Below are 23,015 nucleotides of genomic sequence, written 5' to 3' on the forward strand. Positions count from 1 at the left end.
CCTCCTGCCGGCGTTCAGCCGTTCAGGTATCCCTGCACGTCTCTTTGACAGCCTGCTCCCCTGAACCGCGGTATGCATACTTTCCATTGACTTTGCTATTGTATTGCATATCCGTCTGGACTGTGTTGTGTTCATCTCCGGAGTCTTCCATCTACTGAAGCTATTGTTACTATTGACTTTGTTTCCTATTACCTGGATCTCTATAGTGACTTTGTATACTTCAAAGCAGCGCTTGTCAGTTATTATTGCATTGTGGTTATCATCGTGGGATCAAGTTCTGTGTGTCCCGTGTATCCTCTGCATTCCATTCATCTCCTCGTGTCCCTCCTCACATATATATAGCAGTGGTACAACTTGCTGAACGCAGACCACTGACTCCTGTTTCCCATTGACACCAGTTTCAAGTATCCTCTCACATAAGCAGTGGTACAACTTGCTGTACGCAGACCACTGACTTCCCCGTTACCTACTTGCACCTGGAATCCATTCCTTCACTATAGACAGTGGTACAACTTGCTATACGCAGACCACTGACTTTCACTACCTCCTCTCTACTCCTGGACATTCCTCCTCACTATAGCAGTGGTACAACTTGCTGTACACAGACCACTGACTCTCCTCACGTTTACTTGTTTATCTGGTTCCTCGTGTTCATACATCTAAGTCATTACCAGTTGCTGCTAGTCATAGACTTTCCTTAAGCATTCTCTCACCATCTGCTGATTCTCCTGTTCCGTTGTCACCCTGCTACCAGAGGACCATAGTACCAGCTATATTACTCTGGTAAGAACATCATCTGGTGATATCCTGGGCAAAGACTCCTAGTGCCTGTGACAATTAGTATAGTCCAGCATTCAATTATCAAATTCCAAATGCCTCCCCTAATGCAATTAATGATTCGCAAGAGACATCACTGCATGCTACAGCTGCTACTGCTGCTAGGAGAAGGGGGTAAATATATACAGAAGCGCGCAAGATGATTAAGCATTTTTTTACACAATTATGACAAGTATGACAGTTAGCAAACTGTTGCACAGATCACTAAAGCCATGACAGTTATGTTAGCATTGGATGTGTGTCCAATTTCTGCCATCAATGCGTCGATTAGTTGAGGTCATATGTCTATCATATCAAATTCCACCTTGATTCAATTTCTCCTGAACATCAATTCCTCAGCTGTACTGGGAGTCTGAAGCAAAAAGTCATTCAGTCACTAGAAAATGCCATTGCATCGACTATCCACCTAATTTCGGTTTTGTGGATAAGTGGTCCTGGTCAAAACAAAAGCTATATGACTGACAGGCCACCAAGTTGTTGTATGGCCATCAGCAGCAGAGCTTCAACATTCTCATCCTCATCCTTTCTGCATAGTAGAGCTAGCAATCAATTCCAGGTTATTCACAGGTAAGCTACTCTTTGTATTGATGGTTTTACAAAGAATCATACTAGAGTCCTCTTCATTAAACAACCAATTATTTATAAGTACATCATAGTATTTGAAAGCTATGCTCTTGTCATGCAATGATGTGATTGCCTACTTTTGTGCAAGTGCATGAGGATTTATGGAAAAATGCATGAATTTGACGGACAAAATGGCAGCGCCTACAGGGTTGCAAAAAATTGGCACCAGATGATGAGAGAAATTGGGCAGATAATGGGGTTTTCTTTCTGAGTGAGCATAAAGAACATGAATGCGGCTACATTTGCACCAACAAGAAAAAATTAGACATGATTATTTAAATGACATAGAACTATGGAGAAGATGCAACTACAGGGGCACACCATCTTTTTTATCCTGTCCCACCAGTGCCAGTTACAGTCCCACCACCAATGCATTTTTAGCTCACTTCCGGGTCCTGTCCCCCAGAGGCACAGGCACCTCGGGCTCTAAACACCACCAGCCTTCAAGGAGACCCACCCTTTAAGGGCTTCCAGATCCAACCGTACTAGGTCAGATACTACACTTGAGCTTAGCCAACAATACGAATCGAGATTGACATTTTAATCCCAAACTACATGTAGATATTTATTCACACTGCTATGCCACTAGGTATTGTATAATTTATTAAACTGCCATGTATGTTTGTCTCTACTCTGTCACTAATTCTAGCCAGCCAGCTTGCTGCAGACTTTGGCCAAATTGGTAAAAATTTGGACAGTTGTGAAAGGATCATTAGAAAATAGCATGTGAATGACTGTTAATGCTATAAATAGTAGTATAGGAACAAAAACATCTCAAAATCACATACTTGTACCCATTTTTCACAATTTTGAATTAAATTCAGATCCAAAACAAAAACCTTTCAGGATTTTTGGGCAAAATCAGTAACAAAACCAAAACATGAAGACGTTGTAGAACCAAACCACATCCATATATATATTAAACTAAGGGCTGACGCGACACCACTGCACCACCTTACCCTTTTACCTTACAGCTGTCAAAATTTAAATCATGACCTGAAATATTGACACGGACACATGTTTACATTTTTGCAAACCTAAGGTCACAGTTTTAATTGTTATATAAAAAGGGGGGCAACGAAAACAGATGCAGTAACAACTATCAGTCAATACAAAACAAAACTTGGGGTGGCCAGCGGCCCCAGAGCCCCGGAGCTACCTTAATGCCGTCAGAAAGACTCCACAACTTCTGGCCTTAAAGGCAAGCTTAAACAAACGATACCCTGGACACCTACACAAGTGACCTTGAAGAGACAAGAGCAAGTGGGAAGAATACTGCGGCCCAACTCAACATTTGCGCCAATGTATTAAACTGCTGGCTGCACTGCTTTCCCGCTGACTGTGCTTTGTCTGAATTAAGAGAGAATACAAGATTTATCAATACATAAATGCCAAACAAATGCATCAAAAGGGATAGGGCGGGTGGGCAATAATGAAGAAAAAGAGGTAAAATTCCTGTCCCTCTTGCTTATGAAGGCTTTCTAACCCCACCCATGAAATCTTATTGGTTATCTCCAAATCCTAATAGAAGCTAAACCCTTCAAGGTAAGTGTAGCAGTGAGATTGCGTTTAAATGCCTGCACCCCCAATCAGGTCCTCATTTCTCCATATATATATATATATATATATACACACACACATATACATATATACATATATATATATATATATATATATATATATATATATAAATATATCTATATATATATATATATATATATATATACATGGACATAAGTCCAGTTGCATCCCCTGTGTGAAATTGCTCTGCACATGCTCAGAGAGGGACCTTAAGCCAATGAAAGCAATTGCATGCAATTCATACGTCTGAAAAGCAACTACTAACTGCCTATGATTTGAAGGGTGGAATGCGGGATGGAAGCGATGGGCGCATGCAAGCAAAGGGCGTGCCAGGGTCGTCCTAGTCATTTTTACATTAGAACCACTTCCCAAGAGTACTACTAGTACTACTACTTCTATTACTATTAATAGCAAAATATACATGCACATAAAACATGCGTACAAAATATAAAGTATACAATAAAATAAACAGTACCTTTTTAGTGAGATGTTTGGGCTTTGTATGATTTGCAGATCCTTTTGACGTTAGGTGGAATACTTGACAGATATTCCCTCATTTCTTCCTCCACTGATTGCAGCCTTTCCTTCTTGTTTGTTTTTATGCTTGTAAGCACAGAAATTCCAAAGTCACACAGGTAAGATATGGAAAAATACAAGATAGCTATCTGAGATTTTTTCACAACTTGAGGATACTTACTCTGGACCTGATTCATCAAAGAACATAAATGCAGATATGTGCCACATTTGTTATTTATGTATTTTTTATTTTATGTAAAAGTGCACTGTGCATGGCCAGAAACTGAATATACGCTAATGAGCGTAAGAACATCCAATTCGACTTCAAGCACAGGTATATATATACGAAAGCCTATGGTTTCATAGGTGGAATAAGGAAGGGAATGGGTGTATGCATACAGTCAATATAGTAAGGCGGTGCCCAGTTTGAGCGCACACAGCATTTTACGATTCCAGCTCTCGGCATCTCTTAGGTACGTGATTATTAGTCGAATCACTTGCACAAGTTACATGGCGGGTGTAAGTGACTACTGATATTGATGACAGACACATACGCTTGCAAGAACATGTTTTTCCAAAATTTAAAAATGCATTTTACTTACAGTACGCATTGAGAACATCCTGATTAATGTATTTTATTTTTATATTTTTTTAAATCATTTTCTTAATGTATTTTTAGCAATGATTATAGTATTAATAATTGAAATTAAATTTATACATTTTTTTTGCATGAATTCTAATTGGACTGCAGTGTATTCTGTCTGTCAGCATATAGCAAGTTAAGTATACCCAGAGCGTACTTATTCCCATATACATATGAAAATGTTTCCTGAGATGCACTTGTGCTGGAATACGGGCGGGCGTCCGTGTAAGTTACGTGCAATTTTTTTAAACACAAGTTGCATTCAGTTTGCGTTAGAAGATGAAGGCCCAGAGTGTTTGGGGAGGGGAACATTTTCAAGCTTCTCCCTCGAGAGACAGTTTTTATAGAAACTGGTCTGCATACCTGGAACAATGACAGAAAGCTCCATATGTCTTTTAAATACTAGTTACATTCTTGCTTGGATCAGTCAAACTAATAAATGCTAATATTTATTGCTACTGTTTACAATGAGATGTATTATCTCTCTTCACTTTTCAATACAATGCCATCCTCAATCTTAGTATACAGAGCCATGGTGTGTTTGTCACAGCAACAAGGGGAGTTGGGGGAGATGTCTCTCTAACACAAACAATGCCCTTAAACTCAACACATATTTAATGACATCATTAGTAGTTCATTAAAAAGACATTACTTTATTTTACTCTAGTTGTAATTAGTATTAACATGCAAATTCGTATTTTACTGTTGAACAGAGTCATGAGTTCCAGGAAATATTTTTTTAAGACCACTAAATGCCTCATAGGATAAAATGGAGACATTAATAAGCCGCAAACTACAGATTATGCTTTAAAAAGTTCTACAAATGTCTAATGGTGTGATAACTACAACAATATTGTAGGCTCATAAATTTATTGTTTCTAATTCAGTTGTTCTGGATAAAATATTCACCACCAAATTAAAGTGCACAATTTCTGTTCATAAAAGAATTTTGGCTTATTTTATAACATATGTGAAAACTGGTAAATTTCAGTTACATATGGTATTATGATTCCCCAACCCTGAGGCCTAATTTTAAACAATAATGTTATACAATCTGTAGTTGGTTTAACAGTCTAAGGGCTAGATTTACTAAGCTGCGGGTTTGAAAAAGTGGGGATGTTGCCTATAGCAACCAATCAGATTTTAGATGTCATTTTGTAGAAGGTACTTAATAAATGAAAGCTAGAATCTGATTGGTTGCTATAGGCAACATCTCCACTTTTTCAAACCCGCAGCTTAGTAAATCTAGCCCTAAGTGTTGGTATGAAGACCATTCATAAGCAGAGTTATGAAATAGTTGCAGTCTGGAGTACAAACTCTTGCATCACAAATAGAGGTTTGATCAAATACATGTTTAGAACTGGTTAATTGCTCTACTACCATAAAACTGGATTATGCAAGATGTGTTTGGCACACCAGGGGTCTTATGGAAAAATATAAATTCCCACTGCCTTCTTTTTCCCTAGTGTCCAGAAAATGTTCTACATATGGAAACAAATGAGGCAGCATCAAATGGCCTGTTGCTAAAAAGGTTCTGCCCAGTCATTCAGCTCATTATGCTGTATATACTGAATATCTGCGGAGACATTCATTCAGATAATGATCATGTGTACAGTAATATCATAGTCATAGTAGCTGTTACCCAGGAGAGAGAGTGTACATGCAACATGAGGTGGTGTTTTATTAAATAGATGCAGCTATTTGTTCTTCGATCAGTATTTCAGATCATTAACAGGTATGTCAATAAACCTGGCCAGCAGATGACTGCTCTCTGTCTGTTTTTCTCTGTTTTCAGACCCCTGTCAACCATGCTAAAAAGGTGCAGCAAGTGCATGTCGAATTAATTTTAAAATATTGGCAACTATGTCACTGGTGTTGCCTTAGGCCGTGGAGCTAGCTTTATTTTACAGTATGTACCTAGCACAAGCAAACTGCATAACACTGAAACAAATCCCTTGTTGCCTCACAAATCTGAGTCCGCTTGCATGCCGCATCTTGCATCTTAAAATAGCTCTGCACATACTCCGAAATTGACCTAATGCCAAAGAACGCAATTGTATGCACTTCATGTCCGAGCACAACTGACACTTACCACTACCTATGACTTGAAGGGCGGAAAAGGAGGTGGGACGTTGTGGACAGACATAGGCATGTACAGTAAGGGTGTGCCGAGGGCATTCTGATGCAGATGCGGCCGACTCAAGTTGCTCTAAGTATGCTTGTTTCAGCCATATGTTATTTGCACCAGCTACAGGGCAGGTATAAGTGCCAACTGATAGTGACGACTGTCACGACATAGAGTTTGTTTGGAAAAGTACACGCATGTGTATTGATTGTATTGCCGGAAATTCACACCTCTGTGAAATCGCCTGTTCCACCAGGAAGATTGATAAGCACAGATTTTGCACTGGGATGATGACATCCAATTCAATCTGCTGTATGGTTTGGTTGGAGGTATTCCAGGCAGGTCAAAACAAAAACAAAATAATAGGGGAAATTACACGCAAATCATTTGAGATCAAATGTGTGAAATGTTGTCATCAAATTTAGGATGAGGTGAATATCTGGAGAGAAAATGAATACTGTCCTTCTCTTTCCATGATTAATGTAGAACTTCAAATGAGTTTAGTTATTAGACCCTATACCTACCATTACTTGGAGATTACAGCTTTTACCTGGAGCTCCTCCAGTCCTCTTTATCATTTATTGCTGCTTACAGGACTTTGTGGACCGGTGTCTTACAGAACCTTTCTAACATTTCTCCAATTGTTTTTTCACTATTCCCCAAAGTGGACAATTCAGCTGGGGTTAAGGTGTCTAATCCTTGGCAGGTAGTCAGAGTGCTTCTCCAACTGGTAGGTGAGCCCCATGTTCTAAAATATCTATATTGCCATAATACATTCAATATTCCATAAGGTGTAATAGGAGATCAATTGAGAAATAATTTTTTTTTTTATGTTCAAGTGTCAAGCTCAACCATCTGTAGAAACTCCATAGGAAGTTGATGACCTATACCAGCTGTAAAATGCGTAGGCTGACTCATTCTGTGAATAGAACAGTCATTGACTGATTGGGTTTTCTTGGTGACATTTCATACAGAATATAACAATATCCAGAAAGGTGCTTAGCATTCTTGAACTGGTATATTAAAATCTGGGGCAGGGCAAACATTCGAATGAAAAACAGGGCAATTGCATTTGGCTGCAAGCTTCTATTTTTCATTAATAAAAAACCTTCTTGTTGAGTGTACACTAGGGACACAAATGCATCTATATTTGTATTTCAGATGGTGCAGAGCATTTTCTCCCTGAACAGGAACTTAAATTTGTACAGATAGGAGGGGTACCGATTGTAACACTTTTTGCATTTTATACAGACAAAAGTGACACATGTAAAACAGACAGTTCCAAACCAACCATTCTGTCTCCTTTGCATTATGAGATAATAACATTTCTGTTTTTCAGTTGCAGACACCTTGGTTTAGTTATCTATCGGGAGTTTCAGACATTTTTAAAATCAGTTCACAAATTAAAGCCAGGTTATTACAACTAGAAAAGTACCATGAAAAGCAAGAACAGTATATCTCACTGTGAAAAGGAGGCAGATCTGAAGACCTAGGGGTAAATGTATCAATATGCGGGTTCTTCAACACCCGCGTGTTCAGCTTCTTCCGCGATTAAATTTCAAGTGACGCTGCATTGTAAAGGAAAGTTAACCCTTTACAATGCAGCGCCGCTTGAAATTTAATCGCGGAAGAGGCTGAACACGCGGGTGTTGAAGAACCTGCATATTGATACATTTACCCCCTGATATCCCTTCATTCTGCTGATTAATTTAAGACATAAATGAGTCTAAATCAAGTAGCATTTTAGGAGAAAAATAAATTAGAAGTTGGCCCTAAAGTTCTTTTTGTTTTTTTTTCAATAATGGTTTTTATTAAAGCTTTTAATTACAGGGTACACAAAAAAACCAGGAAAAACACACACTTTAAAATACAAGGGAATGCGGGGGGCAGGGGGGAAGGGGGAGGAGAAATGGAGGCAGTACATATCAATACATATCAATAGCATCAAAAAGTACAAATCCCAACATCTTAACAAATTGCAGATTGTTCAATATCCAACCTGGAGAGCCACCTCCAGATATTACTGTGAAGGACTATGAGGGGGCCTCAAAGAGACTGACTGAACCAAAGTTTTGGAGACATATTGATTCCAGTCAAACCATTTGATGTGGGGAGAGGAGGCAGAAGAGGTGTATGGTACTGCCATAGTTTCCATGACACAGCTTTACTGAACCTGAGAGATTATTTTGGCTATGGAGGGTAACATAGCCGATTTCCACGCTTGGGCTATCGCCGCATGGGTAGCTATAAAAATGTGACCTATGACATACCGTTCCCCTAATAAAACTTGTGGAGGAAAAAAGTGTAGAAGTGCTACTTCCAGAGTATTAGGAATCGGAGTTTGAATGACCTTAGATATTAAGGCATACACCTCTGCCCAGAGAACACTGACCACGGGGTAACTCCAGAAAACATGGAAGATGTCCCCTATTTCCACACATTCGCACCAACAGGTCCTAGTCTGGGCCGGCCATATCTTATGCAATCTATCAGGGGTCATATATAGTCTGTGAAGCAGCTTATAGAGCATCTCTGTGAGGTTCAAACACTTCGACATCCGATGGGCATTCTGGTAAATACTGTCTCATTGATCCGGTTCAAATTCCCGGCCAAGATCTCTCTCCCAAGCTAATTGGGAGGAGGCCTTCACCGGCTGCTGACTTGTGTTGAGGAGAGTGTACCAGAAGAGATAGCTGCTTTGTTGGTTCCAGTTGAGAGTCTGGAAAAAAAGAGGGCTGGAGGGTGTTGTAAGGGGGTGCCTTGTGTGCGCAAGGAATGCAACCAGTGCCTAACTTGGAGGTATTTATAGAAATCTTGGTTAGGGATTTGGAATTTTCCTCTCAAATCAGAGAAGGGTAATAACGATGCGTCAGAATGAAGCACTTTGACATTGGTAATGCCCCTTGAACACCACAAGAATAGATTTAAATAAAGTATGAGTTTAGCTAAAGCGAGGAGGGAGAGATTAGAAGTAGGGAGGGGGACCAGATTAGATATCTTTAGAAATTTGTCCCAAATTATAAGAGCATCACTCGAAAGATGTGGTAAGGTAGCCTGAGGGTGCCTCCAGGACTTGGGAATCCAAAGAAGATCAGGAATGTATGATTAAGACCTCTCTCTAGGTCACTCCAAGGTTTATGGGAACCTGGAAGGGACCAGTCTCCGAGCTGAGCTAAAATAGCTGCTTCCTGGTATTTGACCAGATCCGGTAAGGCAAGACCCCTAGTCATTTTTGGATGGGACATAGTCGTATGGTCGAGTTTAGGTGGTTTTCCGTTACATACATAGGAGGCCACGTAATTTATCCATATAGAATTTGGGCAGCTTGAAAGGCAAAGTCCTAAATAGGTACATCATTTTGGGTAGGAGGGACATTTTAGACGCGATTATCCTGCCTAGCCAGGAGACCTCATGATGTTGCCATGATTTTGCTAAATCGTTTAGTTGTATCAATAACGGAGTATAATTAGCCTCAAGCAAGGCGTCTAGATGGGGAGTGATCATAATCCCTAGATAGGGCATGGAAAGGGACCTCCAAGATTATGGAAAGACCGCCTTCAGGCGTACCAGGAGAGAATCTGCTATATAAATAGGGAGAGTATCTGTTTTGGATGTGTTCAATTTGTAGTAAGAAACTCTTCCAAATTTCTGTAGCAAATCATGTAATGGCGGTAGTGAGGTCTCCAGACTCCAGACTAGTCATATACAGCAAAATGTCATCCGCAAAAAGACAGAGTTTGTGGGTGGTTGCAGCTACAGTAATGCCTGGAAGTTGACGATGTTGCCTTTTTTGCTTGGCCAGGGGTTCAATAGCTAAAAGGAAAGGCGAGAGGGGACACCCTGCCTAGTACCATTGGAGAGTGTGAATTTATCTGATGTGAAGCCATTATGATACGGAGGGGCCCCTATACAAAGCTAATATAGATTTAAGTATTTCACCACTAAAACCAAACCAAGCAAGGACCCTCCCCATATAGCCCCAATGGAGCCTATCGAAGGCCTTTTCCGCATCTAATGACATAATTAACAATTCATGGTTATATTTGTTGGCCTGCTCTATAATATTGATGGTTCTACGGGTATTATCCGATGCTTGTCGACCGAGCCTACTTTATCTGGATGAATCAAGGCCCGGATGAGGGGGCTAAGCCTATTAGCGATCAGTTTGGCGTAAATTTTTATATCTGTACTAAGAAGGGCAATTGGTCTATAGTTCTGACATTGTGGTTGGGCCTGCATTATATAACTGTTCTAAGAGTGGAGTGAGTTAAGTCTGAAACGTAGCATAAAAATTATTAATGAATCCATATGGTCTCGGAGCTTTATCTTTGGGTAGGGATATTATAACTTGCGCAGTCTCAGACTGTGTTCAAGGGGCATTCAAGGAGATTAAAGAGTCAGCATCCAGGGAGGGTAGTTTTAGCTCACTTAAAAACTCCTCGATCAGGGTTGGAGTCGGTTGGGGAGAGGAATCACAGTCACAGAGATTACACAATTTAGAGTAGTAAGCCGCAAATTTATTAGCTATATCCTGCGGATTAGATGTTCTGGCTTATTTCTCAATTACATATTTAATACGGTTTTGGGCCCTCTGGCCTCGCAACTTTCTAGAAAGCAGTCTCCCTGCTCTATTCCCTGATACATAGTATTTCTGGCGAAGTCTACTCAAGGTTTGTTGGGTGCGGAGGAATAATATTTATTTTGTAATTGATTCCTAGACAGGCCTTGAGATCTTCTGAGGGATGAGTTTTATTTAGAGACTCAAGGGGGGACAACTCCACCTCCAACCTCACCTGGTTGCTAAAGAATGCCCGCTTAAGTCTGGCTCCAGTCTGAATGCTGTGCCACGCAGTACAGCTTTGAGCTTGCACCAGATGTTAAACACGGACGTGTCCTCCGGTGAGCTAGTGTCAATAAACATATCAAGCATTTCTTTAAGGGTTGTCTTTGCTTCAAGGGATGTCAGAAGGTATGGGGCCATTCGCCATGATCCAGGGGGAATTACTTGCTGAGGATATCGCTGGGTCCAGATTACCAGGGCATGATCAGACCCTGATATTGGGAGGATCTTTATTGATCTGGTATTCTGTAGAGACCATTTATCCGACAGAATCATGTCAATTCTAGAATAAGAATTATGCACCGAGGAGTAATATGTATAGTCTCGCTCCAACGGGTTATGAGTCCTCCACACATCGTAAAGTCCAAACTCTGCCAGGAGTCTAGCAAAAGCAGCTGAGGGATCAGTTATATTGTCTATTGTACGGGTAGATGGCTGCGATGATCTATCTAATTTAGGATCAGTTACAATGTTAAAATCTCCCATAAGAATAAGAGTACCCTGCTTATGTTTATCAATATCTCGTAATGTGGTTCTAAGGAAAGGAACTTGTCTCGAGTTGGGAGCATATAAAGAGACGATCGTGACTAACTTACCATCTAATAGTCCCACCACAATAAGATATCTCCCATTTTTATCTTCGAAACTAGAGTTAGGAATGAAGTTGACTTTGGAGCTAAACAGAAGGGCCACCCCATTATGTTTAAAAGGGGCATTTGCAGTGAAACACAGCGGGAATCTATGGTCTTTAAAGGCAGGAGGGGCTTTAGCCAAGAAATGCGTTTCTTGCACTGTGACAATATCAGCTTTTTGCTTATAGAAAAAAGATAGTGCTAAATGTCTTTTAACTGGGGAGTTCAGTCCCCTTACATTCAATGATAAGAACTTAACCATTTTTGCTTACTAGAGACATTTGAGAACCTCATGAAGGTATTGGGATTAATAAGGAAAGAAAAGTACTTGCCTAAGAAGGGGAGAGGACCAAGAGGGTAAGGAAAGGGAAAGAAGGGGAGGAAGGATAACAGAACACAAAAACAAACATAAATAACCCCGATATTGGGATTAAAGTAGTTGTCAGAGGGAGAAATCATCTGGCAAAATCAGTAACTATGGGGACATGGCCCTAGAAATGAAGCACCCACCCAAAACAGTAACACAATTGAATGGCAAGAGAACAATCAACAAAAAGAAACACAAAAAACCCCCCAAAAAAACAAAAGGTTATCACCTGTAAAGTAAACATTACTAGAAACATAGAAAATCTTGCTATAACTTTGAAGAAGATATACAGATATAGCCTGAACGCACTCATCATATAAAGATATCATCTAAATATAAATAGGTACAAAATATCAGCAAGAAATACTTTATAGAAACAATAAAAGAGTTCCGATCAGCACTGAAATTGCTCACCGACCGGAGGTCCACGATCCAGATTCCCGCAGGAGTCTCACATCGTTGTATAAGTGAGGCCAAAAACTCACAGTAATAGTGGCCCCACAGAGTCCAGAGGGCATAACGTAAAGCTGAGTCGCTCCAGAGTGGAGTAGTCCTTCAAGCAAAAGTAGTAGTAAAAGTCAAAAGGTTAACTAGCCTATTCCAGACACACTCGACTAGTCCTCCTGAGATCAAGACGATGAGGTTGAAGTTGTCATTGAAGCTTGAATGTCCCAAGATTGCAATAGTCGGATACCATCTTCTACTGCAGCTATCACGTGAGTAGAGTTATTGCGCTGAATAATAACTTTAAACAGAAAGCCTCAGCAGCACCGGATTTGATGCTCACGCAGTGCTCTCATGATGGGTTGAAATGAGCGGCGTTTGGCTACAGTGGCCGGGAAGAAATCCGGGAACAATTGCAGATTTTACAAGACATCTTCCGCTGCCTGCGTTTTGGCTGCTCGTAGGATCCTTTCTTTAATATGATAGAAGTGGACCCGCATGAGCGTGTCACGTGGAGCCGACTATAGTCCCGCTCTTGGTTTCGGGAGTCTATGGATACGGTCCAGTATTAGGTCTTGATCAGAGGCTTCAGGGAGAAATTTTTGAACAGATTTTTACCAAGGTCCGGAAGTTCTGAAATGGAGATAGACTCAGGGACACCCCGCAGCTTTAAATTATTTCTCCGGGGACGATCTTCCACATCAGCCAACTTATCAGCCATCCCAAAGACATAATTTTTAAGTTTCTCATTGGATGTAATGAGTGCATTATGAGATGCCACCAGCTCCTCCATCTTGTCTTCAATGTGGGAAGTTCTCCCTCCCATTTCCATCACTTGCGCCTTGACTTCCCGGATCTAGGAGCGCATTTCAGATAGAACATCAGTTTTAAATGAGTAAAACATTAATTGCATAGATTTAATGGTAGCAGGGGCGTCTTGGTCCTTTTGTGACAGGGCCGAGGAAGATGAAGACTGAGTCGGAGCTGGAGAGGTTGCATCTGGATCTTTGTGTTTGGGGACTGTAACGTTTTGTTTTGAGTGAAAATTGTTTCCCCGTTTTCCACAATGTGCATTTCCAATTAGATCTGCAATCCAGCAATAGTAGGTAAAGTTCTTCTGAGGGCAATTAAAAAAATGGGATGTGGTCATACATCTATGAATGCACCAGGTACACACATTAAGTACATTAGCAAAAATAGAAAACAAAGCATGTTGTGCATGTAAATTAACTATATTTACCCACTTTTTAAACCGTTTCTCTGAGAAAACCTGGAGGGGAGGTCAGGTGACCAGTGAATTAGGGGGGGTAGTGACATTGTGTCCCAAGTGTACCATTGCCACACCGACTGCAATGAAATGCTTAAATTCATGGCACTGCATAGTGGGGGCGGGGCTTGATTACACAAGTAGCGCAATTAAGTCCTGCCTCCACCAAGACCTGGGAGGATGCCTACTCCACTGGCATTCCAGGAGGACTCTTTGAAATTCATGAACCTTCCAGAAACTCCGGGGGAGTAGGCAAAAATTAAGTCTGAGACCATGTTCCTACATGTCCCCCTTCAAGACAAATAGTGCCTGACATTGAATTATAATTTTGCAGAATAAAAACATAAAGGAGCTGATCCAGAATTATCTGCAAAATACAAAAATTTCATAAATACAAAAGTAGCATTTTTACGCCCATAAGCTGAGCCATACGTATCTTAAGATCTGTGCATCAGTAGCATATGCATCCGGTTTACAACAGGCACGTGTCACAGACACTTATTTACTCATTTGTGTCCATGTTTGTATCCATTTGTTTTATGCGCAACAAAATGATTCGCTATAGGTGTCAATACAACTTAAAAGCCCCTCTAGGACAGCAGAAACAACATGCACATAACAGCATAATATATACCAGAACACTGAAGAAATCACTAAACAGTGTCAGCGATACAATCGCAAGCAATCACAAGAAGTACACTAGTGCCGGAGACCAGCATCGTCATCTGCTGTGTGCACCTGCCTCCGACCACCTGCAAAAAATGCAACTTTCTTAGGCACATATGCGTCATTTTCCCATTCTGCATCCATTTGCAATTGTGCATATATGACGTTACAATACTCATCCTGCATTAGAAAACCCCTGTCCCGCTTTTCCATTCACAGTAAGTGGAAGAATCACATAAATCTGCATGGGTGTGCATATTCTGGGCATGCACAGAGTGATTTCCCACAACTGGTGTAGTGCACTCAGCCTCAACTCAAAAGTATCTGGGGGTTTACATAACCACTAGATATGATCTTTTGTATCAGAAAAATTTACCTCAATTATTTTCTAAACTTCAGGAGTTATACCAAAATAATTCACTTTTGACTGTAGACCTTCAAGAATTTCTTTAAGCATATTTAAACATTCCATTTCCAGGGGAGGGAGTGACCTTCCAAATATAAAATCCTATTATTTAGAAGTTCAATTGTTGTAAATTGAGAGCTCTTACATCTCTCCTGGTACCTTCTCTTTGGTAGATATTGAATCCAACCTTCTGGACAATTTTAAAGTATTATTTATGGTGGCTAAGTAAATTACACAGGTTTGTCCCAACTGGAAATTCGCTGTTAAGCTCTGGGATCAGTATGCAAGTGCAGTCTATCAACCACTAATTCCCTCATGACTCATCTTGGGCAACCCAGCCTTCCACCAAGACTGTCCATTAATAGATACGCTAGCTGGATTCAGGCAGGGTTCAGGCACCCTGTAGAGTTTGTTAAACAACTTAGTGACTTCCCTTATCAGATCACCAGAAAACATTTCCCTTACAGATTCTAAGGTCTTTTGTATACATTAAAATTCAACATTTCTTATCCTCTCACTTACCCGATTCAAGATTTGCGGTCTTTCTCTTCCTTAGATCCACCCTGCTATAGCTAACATTTATGGAAAGCCACGATTTCCCAGCTGTATGGCCTAATACTTGATGCACTGTCCAGAGTCACCATGAAATGGATTGAGTGAAAGATTTAGGGCCTCCCTCGGGTGGGGAGGCATGAGGCAATATAAGGAAGAATTAATGATTTTGACTACAATTCAGGAAACTTCCAATAATATCTATTATAGATGGGATTATACCCGGATAGATTTAATAGGATTTTTCCTAAGACTGATCCCTGATGCTAGCAGAGTTGAGGTCACAGGGAAACTCTGCTTCATATCTGATTGACCTATCCGGTAATTGTTTTTATTGGAACATAGTTCATAGACTTCTGGATTCTATATTGGAAGCTCCAGTTTAGAAAAATCCTCCTATGCTATCCCACCCCAAACCTTAATCAACATTCTAAAAAACGTCTTTCACTCATCCTAGCAGCTGCTAAATGAGTCCTAACTAGGAATCTAGAAGAACCCTCTCCCACTTGGCAGGGACTTAAAGACTACATTTGACATGTAGTAGCTATGTACTATCTCCATGATAGAGAGCATGTTTTCACCTTATGGTTCTTTAGAGTATATTAAGCTTGATTGCACTCCCTAGAGTGCACAGACACGCCCTTACTGTACTCAGCCTACCATGTGCACATATGTGTATGTTTTGTGTGCGTGAGCAGTACAAATTTGTGGATTTTATGTTATGCAAATGGCCATATGCCCCAGGCAATCCAAACTCAGGTCAATATGTACAGAATTTTACATGATTATCAATTAAATGCTTTGATTTGATCTTCTTTTGACAAAATGGGAGTGATTAATTACTAATACACAATATGATAGAAAAAGTACAGTACTATTTTTAAATCCATCCACATAGATGTTATAATGTAACCAAACATCTCATAATAAATTAGGTATGTTTTTATTAACATTTATTTATATAGCTACAGCATACATTATTGTTATTTTGTGCTGTTGGCAAAAAGAGTCTTCATTTCCTATCGTTATTAACTGGAATGTAGCAGAGCAAGTAGTTAGTTGTCTTGGTGCTGTGTAGAAAACAGTTTAACTGTATTGTTCTTTGAAGATCTTCACTGTCAGATTTGAACCATCAGGGTGGTTCATACAAATGAAAGTCAAGTTTACAGATGCTGGTAGACAAATTAGTCTATTGTGTTCTTTACATTTCACTCACCAAGATGATTCTTTTCTTCTCTGTTGTCCTCTAATTTTATTTGAATTTCAATCTTTTTATTAGTAGTAAAGGTAAAGAGGTTTGCTGCATAAGGGTAATCATTTCTTTATTTGTTTAATGTATAGTAAAAAGTAGATTTTAAATATCATCCTTTGTTGCTTGTAATGTATTTGCAGATTGTATTACCTAGGTGTATGTAGAACTCAAAGTGATGTATTTAGAATGATCTCGGACTCCTTAGGACTCAAAATAAACTCTGGATCACTCTGCAAGATTACAGTCGAAATGGGACTGTAGGCAAAATAACAGTTTTGAGACTTTTTCCACTTTAATGGTGTTTAAAGCATATGAGTCAGTGTAGGACCTGCATACAGTGAGGTGTCCTTGACGCTGGGATGCAAGCTTAAATGTTTTGATCAAAATATGAACTAATACCTTATGTTTTCATTTCGCTACATACACACAGATGTGCAGTGTTAAGGATAAGCGCTGACTTTTTTGTTCCTTTTCCCCTCCACACATTGCTTATACCAACAATTATATGTCCTGTGCCCACTCATTATTATGCCAGCACTGTGCCCTCTATTAAAAAAATATCAGCATTGCGACAACATGATTATCCCAGCAGTGCTTTGTTTTGTGCCCATCCATGATAACACCAGTATTGACCTATACACACATATGATTATGCCAGATTATAGCAATACCCTACCAGAAGGGTTCTCCCTTGTACCAACTCATAATTATACCAGCAGTGCTCTGTGCAAAGACATTCCTATGCCAGCATATGTCCCTGCTATATGATTAAACAAACAGAGTAGGAATAATTTAAACAAATTGTGTGACCCAATATATGACATACAGGGTCGGTGTAAGCCCATGACCCTGCCCTTAGGCTTTGCTCTCTCACCTCTGTTGCTTCTTAGCGAGGTGGGACCGGCAGCCTCTTCTCCTCAGATTGCGAGTGTGGAGATTGGCTGTGATGTCATCGCCGAACACCACAATCCTAGCTTTACTGAGGCATAGAGGAGCAGCAGCCAATAGCTTAACACGTAAGAAGCTGCTGGCTGCTTCCCCTTCATGTCAACGGCTGGCTTGCCATGTGGGGACAAAACAATGGTAATAAAAAATTGGGTGAGTGGCATTATTTCACTTATTTAGGGTTTTAATTGCATCCTAACCTTGGTTCCCTAGGCGACTGCCTAGGTTTGCCTATTGGTAGTTCAGGCCCTATTTATATGTGGCGCTCTGGAACCATTTAGATGCATCACATATGCTCAAATACTATATGTGAGTTAGGTAAAGGTAAAAGGTTCTAATTAAGTTTTAAACACACTTACAGTTTCTATAAAATTGAGAAATAGGACTGGGAGGCAGACCTAGCGTGGCAATATTAGAAAGGAAAGCACAAAAATACAGTGCACACAGATGTATCCAGTGTTGGCAACGTGTATTCGGCCACTCAACCAATGTGTAGCCAGCTTTACTTCTACTCTTAGGAAACTTTGCGCAGCCAACATATAATCAGGGAAAAATGCTAGTACTAAAAATGTATGCCATTTTTCATACCTTTACAATGAACTCATGTTTGGTATCTTTTTTATGAGTATTGGGTTACACAAACTGGGTGCCAACACATGAAGAATCATATAAAGGTATATTTTTCTCAACTTTCTCTATATAAGGTCCATGAAATGAAAACAAAATGGAAATATATATATATATATATATATATATATATATATATATATATATATATATATTAGTATGTAACTAAAAGAACAGCCTTTGGGGACATGGCTTGGTGCATACTTACAGAACTCCTATGCCCAATTACTTTCTCTGTAAGCCCAATAGCTAAACAAGCTGACTTGCTGGGCTGGAGATAATATTTAGGCCTACCTGAGGCCTGTGGACAACAAGCCATTCCACTGGATGACAGTAGAAACATGGGCGTGCTAGGCAGGAAAATCACCCCAACTGTCACTCAGAAAAATCATGTCCCGTCCAGGCCCACAAGCAAGAAGCGTGTACTTGCAGTGCCCAGTTGGCTTCAGCTACTTTAATGGAAAATCTGAAGCACAATTAGCTGATCAATCAGCAGAAATATATTACAAATGCTACCTTGAAGCCCTGTGGCCTACATACCATGAAAATCATACCCGCAAAATCACACTTGTCGCTCTCTTGTCTGCCAGAGCATCACCCGCTTAGGCTTAAGGTAAACGTCTCCCATGCAACCTACTTAAAATCAGAGCTCACCTTCATCTGCCACATAAGTCTTTCTATTATCTGGACTCTTATTTTAGTGTGCTCCAGTCAGACGGATGAGTCTTACACTCCAGGCACCAAACGTTTTTACAGACCGGTAGTTATACTTACAATTATTCAGGATCTTTTTGCTTCAGGACCCTAGTATTCACATAAGATGATAATGTCTCAATTGCGTCTGAATATCAAATAGCCACTTACCCAAACACACAGTAATTATTTTGCACAGATAACCAGCTGTCTCCACTGCAGTTCAATAATGAAATTCTGCTGCTCCCAAGTGGCTTCTTATGAAATTGCATTTATTTTAAAATAACAGTGAAGAATCATTTTCTTACTAAGCTTGTCATGACATGAGAGTTATCACCTGATGCCCACACATCCAGGTCTACTGTAAAAAGTGAGAAGATTTAAACTTTTCTTTACAACTCACTCCTTACTCTATACAATCCACCATGCTTAAATTGTCATCAAAAAGCAAAAGAGGGGCTACCTCTGAGATCACTCAACACTTCATCTGACGAGAAAGACAAGCCCCAATACACCTTCATCACCTTCATCACCTTCATCCAACAACGTCAGATCAAGAAGGCAACTCTGAAAATATCCCATCCACTAAAGAAGACATGCTTACACTAGACCTACTAATGGATCGTTAGGAACAGTAGGTAACTGCTCACTGAGCAGTTAGGAGTTACATGCATTGATGGTACCGTTACCTGTGCAGCGATATCGCAGGATCTGTTATATCACATGGAGGCTGATCAGTGGTTGTTCCACATTGGTTCTTGCTACCTGAAATCTGTCTCAGTGAGTAGTTGCCGAATATAACGTTTTCATGCTACCATTTCCGTGCTCCTGTTCAGTGTTGTTCTGAAGCCTGTCTTCTTCCTGGTATCTGATTCTTGTGTGTAATCCTGACTATCCTGTTTCCTGTATGGACATAATCTTAGCCTGTGATCCCAATTTTACTGTTTGCTGCCTGCACTGGATTTTGCCTATTGCACGTTTATCTCTGCTCTGCTATTTGTTTCATTCTCTGATTCTGCATCACATAACTCTGCACACCATAAGTATAGACTGCCGCCTATCTGTCTCAGTGGTTGCTATTGCACAGACCTGACATCTGAAGGAAAAACTCAATTCTGCTGTGCTTGGACTTTGCATTACTGATGCTACTGTTTTGTCTACTGCTCCTGTTTTGTCAGGTTTTTTCAGTATTTGTGCTGCTTCATACTGAAACAGCAGTACTGGCCAAACACTGGAATTACAATGTGCACTTTACTTTGTGGCTCACTTAGTTGTACTGTGGAGTTGTACTTTTATATCACACAAGTTAACCCGTGCATGATACTCATGCATTCTAGTCAAATCAAGCTACTTAAGGTCTTAAAAAGGTTCTTGTCATGCATTTGGGCCTAGTCCAGGCCTCCTCAGGGGAAGAGCGTTACTTCCCGACGCAAGCGCCCTTTCAGAGAAAATAGTCATTTGTGACAAGTTCATTTACCTTGGACCTCCAGAAGTTAATAGCTGAACTGACCTAAACCTCTATTGCAAACCATACAGCTAAATTGGATCACAAGGTGGAGTTATCTCAGCAATTCCAAAAATAGAAACTCATATGGACATGAGGTTTTTTCATAGCGAACTGTAATTCCTCTGGGGCAAAAAGAAAACCTTTAAAACAAGCAAGATGAAACAATTTACTTATCCACAGCATTCCAGAACCAGTGTATTTAAAAAGTCTAGAACCATATATCATCCATTTTTTTCAAGACTAACTCAGGACTAGGGCGAACTCCAAGGGGTTTATTTACTAAACTGCGGGTTTGAAAAAGTGGAGATGTTACCTATAGCAACCAATCAGATTCTAGCTGTCAGTTTGTAGAATGCACTAAATAAATGAAAGCTAGAATCTGATTGGTTGCAGAAGGCAACATCTCCACTTTTTCAAACCCGCAATTTAGTAATTATACCCCCAAATCCAGATTGAAAAGGCACACAGAGCTTCCTGCCCAAAACCAGGAGACCAAAACCCTCAATGAGACATGAAAATCAAGATGCTCTCTTTCAAAGTACAGGATAAAATCATTTATCAGTTTAGAACATTTAAATGGCCTGTAGGAATAACCATACATTTCATTTAAATGTTCTAAACTTCAGGTATATCAGGACCTGAGTATACCTTACAAAATATCGTAACCTGGGGACAACTCTCTAATAAATAATACTTGTAGTAGTCAGTAACAAACAATCTGTCTATGTTAGGTAATTTAGACTGTAAGCCCCAATGGGGCAGGGACTGATGTGAATGAGTTCTCTGTACAGAGCTGCTATATAAATAATGATGATGATGATGATGATAAGTAATACATGAAAGCCGGTAAAGATCTCCACACTCTAAAACATTGTCCATCGCTACCTTGAGGAACCTCCTCTGAATTAGAAACCTTTATAATAATCCAGCATCTATGATCATTTGACCTCTCTGATGTAGTTAAGGTTTATAGAGATAACTCCCTTTCTAAAGTGGCTTGTTAATTATTTTTAAATGTTTTCATTATTAATCCAGGAGATCTAGAGTGATGCTATCATGATCATACTTTGCTCCTGTACCTCTGCACAGTTGTCCTTAACTGTTGAGACTCTTTAGATTTGAAATACATTATATATACTCATTTGCTTTTATATTGTTGTATTGTTTTGTAGTTTTATAGCACAATACAAGTAAGTACTAGTTTCTACATTTTTAGTATGTTAGTGTTGATAGCATTAGTTAAATGTTCTTGTACATTAATTTGTTAATTGTTATTTATAATGTTATAGATTGTTCGAGCTCTTGAAAATGCATTGTCTTGCTTCTTTAAAGTCTAATAAATATTGTTGCTTGTAATTTTGTAAGGCATCTATCTGTTATTGACTGTAGCTTGATAACATTGTGGTTATATCTCTCACAAGATAACCTGTAAAAAAAATAAACAAACATCCTATCAACCATAGATATCGCTCTGTCTCAAGCAGGGCCGGACTGGCCATCTGGCACTTCTGGCAAATGCCAGAAGGGCCGCTGGCTATATGGGCCGGCCCGACTCCCCCTGTCTTCTTGGTGGCTGGTTCCAGGAACCAGCCACCTCTGTTGCGCGCTCCCCAGCTCCCTCCCCCGTTATGCTGTGCAGCCAGTTACACTGGTGAGTGGTGAGTTTCCTGTTTTTTCTTTAATTTGCTTTCTTTTTTTACTGACGATTTTTGGGGGGGGGGGGGGTCGCGGGGGTGCCGCGATTTTCGGGGGGGGGGGGGGGGTCGCGGGGGTGCCGCGATTTTCGGGTGGAGGGGGGGTGCCGCGATTTTTTGGGGGGGGGGGTCGCGGGGGTGAGAGCCAGGGGGTGCTGGGAAAGGGGATGAGAGCCAGGGGGTGCTGGGAGAGGGGGTGAGAGAGCCAAAGGGGGTGCTGGGAAAGGGGGTGAGAGAGCCGAAGGGGGTGCTGGGAAAGGTTGGTGAGAGCCAGGGGGTGCTGGGAGAGGGGGTGAGAGAGCCGAAGATGGTGCTGGGAGAGGGGGTGAGAGAGCCGAAAGGGGTGCTGGGAAAGGGGATGAGAGCCAGGGGGTGCTGGGAGAGGGGGTGAGAGAGCCGAAGGGGGTGCTGGGAGAGGGGGTGAGAGAGCGGAAGGGGGTGCTGGGAAAGGGGGTGAGAGCCAGGGGGTGCTGGGAGAGGGGGTGAGAGAGCCGAAGATGGTGCTGGGAGAGGGGGTGAGAGCCGAAGGGGGTGCTGGGAAAGGGGATGAGAGCCAGGGGGTGCTGGGAGAGGGGGTGAGAGCCGAAGGGGGTGCTGGGAAAGGAGGTGAGAGAGCCGAAGGGGGTGCTAGGAAAGGGGGTGAGAGCCAGGGGGTGCTGGGAGAGGGGGTGAGAGAGCCGAAGGGGGTGCTGGGAGAGGGGGTGAGAGAGCCAAAGGGGAAGGGGGTTCTGGGAGAGGGGTGAGAGAGCCAGGGGGTGCTAGGAGAGGGGGTGAGAGAGCCAGGGGGAAGGGGGCGC

The sequence above is a fragment of the Mixophyes fleayi genome, chromosome 4, assembly GCF_038048845.1.
Source record: "Mixophyes fleayi isolate aMixFle1 chromosome 4, aMixFle1.hap1, whole genome shotgun sequence".
Classification (NCBI taxonomy): Eukaryota; Metazoa; Chordata; class Amphibia; order Anura; family Limnodynastidae; genus Mixophyes; species Mixophyes fleayi.